The following is a 6,000-nucleotide window of genomic DNA, read 5'->3' on the forward strand; positions in this document are numbered from 1 at the left end:
ATACACTACTCTATTTTTTTTCCATAATCTAGCATGCTAAAATGTACATCTACATATGTGATGTCACAAGAACATTTTTAGGAAGCTTCTCACTTAAAAATAACATCTGTCAAGAGGCCTGCTGTCTGAATAGTCATTTGTTAGTGAAAAAGGGAATCAGAACTTCTTGCACATTTCTTTTAAAAAACTTTTGGACAAGCTTTCCTTCTTTTTATTGCTTCCATCCATAGAAAAAATCACAGAATCACAGAATGGCCAGGGTTGGAAGGAAACTCAAGGATCATGAATCTCCAACCGCCCCGCCACATGCAAGGCCACAATTCTGACTGTATCTTCCTTTATAAAAGAAACAAAATGGAAAAGTTGATAGGGACTGAAAAACAAAGAAAAAACATGTGATCTTAACTAAACAATGTACTGTAAAACCCATTGTCCTTTCAACGTGGAGAAGAATTCATTTTTATTCAAGGATTGGGATGGCTTTGATTCAACATAATAAGTAAAATCACACGTTTGTTTTTCAAGGAACATTAGAAATTGTTCTAGAAAGGCCTCGTTAGTTCCACCTTTCCAGTTCTCAATAGTGTGATATCACGAACAATGATAGGTTTTACAGACTTACTGAAATGTGTTATTGTCCTTGCTGACAAACCCTGGCAAGATGCTGTGTGTGTTTATACAAAGCACAGTGTCAAAACTTTCTCACAGACAACTCTAGGACCTGTGCAGTGTAAGCTACAGAAGGCAGAGATTAGCAGATTCCCACTGTAGCTGTTTACAGATTTGCAACTTGTATATTCACTTATGAGGTGTCACATTGGTTATATACCAAGCATCCATAAATCACAAAGCTCTCCAGTTTTATTATGGAAATATGTCAGTTCTACTCGGCACCTGCTCCACCCTCTATTTCTGTCACTTGCCAGAATGACAGCGGGCTATAAACGTCTCCACATACTAGGGCCCCTGCTCTGATTCAACGGAATTAAATGACCTTGGCCAAGATGATATTTTTGATGTGGAAAGCTTATCCCATTCTTCATGCAAAAGAAGCTGAGCTCTAAACCTGAGTGACAGAAGTCAAATCTTAAAGAAAAAATAAAATGACATCGACTCTATTTTAATATTTGTTTTCCAATATGCTGAAGTTTTACCAGATAATTGCCTGGTACAAGTATTTGTGAACGTCAGACCACAGTTTTATAGCATTTGCTCAGAGAATAACACTGCTTAATGAATTCTACCATGCACATGGGACTCTAGTCTTTAATGAATAGGTCACTGTGATTTCTAGAGAAGGCTGTCACTTTGAGATATGAGAATCATTTCTCTTTAGTGAAGAGGAGCTTGGATATGTGCATATTTAAGGGTTCTATTTCCCTCAACTTTAGATCTCTCAAAAATGATGCAGAACCAGGGCTAAGATTTAGGAGATTTCAGGTTTTAACACTGTGATTCCTAAAGATAAGGAGAGTAGAAACAGGGAAAAAGAAAAAGAAAAAAAAAAAAAAAAAAAAGAAAACCTACAATTTCTCCTGCAGTAAGTTTACTGCTATTACTGCTTGAGTCGTAGTGATCCAGAAACTGATTAAATATTATTTTAGTATCTTTCACATTTCATTTCTAGTTTATCTGTTCATTTATACATTTCAGATGTTTCATCCTTGGTCAAAATTTCATGTAAAGACAGAGCAAAGTTGAAATTATAGTGTTATAATTATGTTAACGTAGGTACACCTTTTACATTCTATTTTTTTCTAATTTTGTTTATGTGATGAAGACAGCAAATATAATTACTTAAAAAGAAAGAATTTGATGGTGATTTTCTAGCAACAGAAATATAAAATGAATGTTAACCTTAAAAATATATCAGAAACATTTCTACTTGCTTCAGCATAGAGAAGAACTCAGTATCTGTTTACATCTGAGTATTACTAAGATTCATTTATCTCAGCACTGGAAAGCAATGTAGAGAAATAGTACAGATTAGTTCTCTTCTTCTGAACCATTTAACTACAATCTTAACATTACTGGTATATATATATATATATATAAATAATTCTAACAACAAAAAAAAAGTAATGCAATAAATAAAAATATTTCTTGAATTTAATTTAATAGACTTGTTGAAATATTGAAAATCTAAAGATAAATCTTTTACGGGTCAGAGGAACATTTGCAGCCAAATCGGAAGTGATTTATTTGCATATACTGCAGATTAAAATTGCATTACTATCTATGCAACAGTATCTTTTAAAACGGGAAAAATTTACTGAATTTTTAATATCGTGGGATGTAGAATGTCAAGAATTATGTAATGATAGATAATACGGAACTTTTTTCCCCACTTTTTTTTTTTTTTTTTTTCAATAAATATCTTCTTGTCCTGCTGAATTAAAAAATTGTGATGTAACTGTAGCACAACTGAAACAAAAATTCATTTTTCGTAACTGACCTTTCTAGGTGAAAGCAAATAAATTAATGAATAAATAAATAAATACTTCTCTGAAACTATTCAGAGAAGTAAGATTTTAATTTCTGTAAACACAGGACAAAACATTTAAACTTTTGTAAAAAGTTTTGGATTTTGGATTTTGGAAATTAGTAGAAAGCTTGTGTAATTCTGATAAATTACATGTCACAAACTTATGCCTGGAAGTACCTGTGAAGAAGACCAATGACTTTAATCTTAATGTCTTTACAGATAACACAAATTACAGGGTCAAGTGCAGATTTTTTCCTTAGCGTTATATGAATAAATGCAGAACTGGAAGATGGCACTGCCAACTTTGTCCTTAAATAATTTGCTCTTTCAATTTATTATTCAGTCTCATGTAAATCTTGGAGTGATCTGTAAAAGCCATTTCAGTAAGAAAAGGTTTCCACTAGTCACTTGGATCTGTAGCACTGCTTAGAATTTTGTTTTCTTGACTGTCACTGTGCTTTATGTATTTTGTTATGAAGAGGCCACATCCTTTCATTTCTTCAGTGAACAAGAGTGGATTGTAGGAATTCCTTTGGTAACTTGGTGCTAAATCTTCTCTTTGGAATACTATGCAAATTCTGTCTTCTATCAGGAAACAGCTTCTATTTTGAAGGAGAGATTTTTATTCAAATAAACACCAAACAGTAAGCTGGCTTTCCAAAAATGATGCCCTCTTAAAGTGACACTGATACCCTGTGTCTTAACCCAATCGCCTGACTCAAGCAATCAATTGAGAAATGAAATCAGTGACTTTAGAGAAATAACTACTTTCAGTTCATCTGAATACATGTGCACGTGCGCACACACACACACATACACTAACACTTCTCTTGAACAAGCTCATCATTTAAGCAAACATTCTTAAAGTTACAGTGCAAGCTATATAATGAAACAACACAACAACAAAGAAAAGCCCCAGAAAATGGTGAGAAAACAAATAATAGATAAAGTCGTCAGTTGACCAGATATACAGGTTTAATTTCATAGAAGAAACAGAATTTGTGTTTCTGAGCTTGTAGAGTACACTCAGTTTCACAAAACCCTGACTACACTCTGTGTTAATGGTTCTAAATGATGTTGAAAGCAGAATTGTTATATCTATTATTGTGGAATAGTATATTTCTTTTCAGTAAGCATTATGGGTGGAATTTCAGTATAGGCATGTTGACAAATGTTGATGAGTAGTTACTTTGTTTACTGAATTTCAGCGCATTAATTATTGTATCTCTAACTAGTCATGACTGTTTATTCATGACAGAACTCATCACTGAATCAAAAAGAAGAGTCTGAAATTCATTTTGTCAACAATCAAGTCATTTCTCACTTCTCTGCAGGAGAATGGGTATTTAAAATGGCCACTGTTTTCATAGATTCATATGATCCAGGCAAAAGTCTCTCTTCTGATCTTTGTTTTGCATTTAATATTGAATGATAAAATTATAATAATTGAAAAAGACAGAATGGAAAAAGGAATGGAGTTTTTTCCCTTGACTTCAAAAACATCAAAATTTAGCTTGTTTATATTTATTTGTGTATTGTTTTATTTTTATTATTAAAAATTGCATGGTCTTCAGTTTTTGTTTTAGAACTGACATGTTAGGCAAACATTACCTGCTTATGTGATTTAGTTAAATGCACTGATGAATACTAAAATTTCAATTCTCTAAGTTATTGTTTTATGACTTAAAACACTATTTCTTGACTACACACATACAATGGGACAGCAGAAGTCACCACTGCAAGTTTATGAACTGGGAAATGGTTATAAATCAGTGTTGAAAACCATGGCAGTTTGTCAACTTAATTTAGATTTCTGAGTGCTAGGCAACAGTTGCTGCCTCTCAAAGCAGTTTCTACCTTGATTTCCAAAAAAAGAAAAATAACAACAACAAAAAAACAGAGGATGCCTTATCTCTCGTGAGCCATATTGACACTAGCATCTGTGGCAGTAGCTGGTTTCAGTGAGATATCCCATTTCAGGAACAATCTGCCAGCATTTTTACAAGATAGCTGCAACCAGAAGAGGTGTGCAACAAGAGCTGGAGAAGGGCTGCTCATTTTATATACCTTCCCAGCTTTCTGCATGCTAGTATGTATTTCTTCACCTCTGTGTATGGAATCTGCCTTAGCAAACTGTTGAAAATAAATTTTAGCTCCAGTGAAATCATAAAATCATAGAATCGTATGGGTTGAAAACAACTTATAAAATGCATCCAGTTCAACTGCCCTGCAATGAACAGTATCATCTAAAACTTGATCAGGTTGATCAGAGCCCCACCCATACTAACTTTGAATGCCTCTGGGGATGGGGCAAACATGGCCTGTTCCAATGCCTCATCATCCTCACAGTAAAGAATGTTTTCCTTATATTTAATCTAAATTTTATCTTATAGTTTGAACATCTACAAAAAGTCTGTCCCCTTCTTTCATATAGCCCCCCTCTCTTCCTCCCTCCAGCCCCCTCACCCCCTTTACATACTGGAAAGCTGCTCTCAGAACTTCCCCAAGTTGAACAGCCCCAGCTCTCTCAGCTCAGTGGGGGAGGTATTCCATCCCTTGGATCATTTTTGTGACCTTACTCTGGATGCACCTCAACAAGTCCCTGTCTTCCCTGTACTGAGGACTCCACATTTGTACACTGTTATCCAGGTGAAGTCTCACCAGCACAGAGCAGAAGGGGAGAATCACCTCCCTCAACCTGCTGACTGCAGTTCTATTGATGCAGCCCAAGATATGTTTGGTTTTTCTGTGCTGTAAGGGCACACTCCTAGCTCATGTCCAGTTTGTTATCCACCAGAAGCCCCAGATCCTTTTTTGGTAGGGTTTTACTCTGTCTTTTCATCCTTCAGCTTTTCATAACAGTAGGGTTTCCAGGGTGCAAAACCTTGCACTTGGCATTCTTGAACCTCATGAGATTCACTGGGTCTCATTGCTCAAGCCAGTCTGGGTCTTTGGGTGGCATCCCATCCCTCAGGTTTATTGACAACACCACACACCCTGATGTCATATGCAAACTTGCTGAGGATGCACTGTTGATGAACGCATTACAGTGTATTGATCCCAACACTGGCCCCAGAGGGACATTTTAGTGATCTCCAGCCAGACACTGGTCAACACAGTCTGGGTGTGATCTCACAACCACTTAGTTGTGCACTGAATTGTCCGTGCATCAAATTAATATAATTTCTAATTTGGAGAGTAAGATGTTATGGGAGACTGTGTCAAGACCTTGCTGAAATCTAGATAGATGACTAGAATAAATATTCTTTTGCCTTCTGATGTTGTTATATCACCACAAAAAGCCACAAGCTTGTTCAGACAGGACTTGCCTTGGTGAAGCCATGCTGGTTATTTCATATCACCTCTCTGTCTTCCTTGTACCTTCCTTGTATCTCCTGCATAGCTCCCAGGAGGATCTGCTTCATGATAGAGTTGAGGCTGACAGGTCCATAGATCCCTGGGCTGTCCTTTCTATCCTGCTTAAAAACTCAGCATTGCCTTTTTCCTAATTGCCA

This window comes from Lagopus muta, chromosome Z, assembly GCF_023343835.1.
Source record: "Lagopus muta isolate bLagMut1 chromosome Z, bLagMut1 primary, whole genome shotgun sequence".
Lineage (NCBI taxonomy): Eukaryota > Metazoa > Chordata > Aves > Galliformes > Phasianidae > Lagopus > Lagopus muta.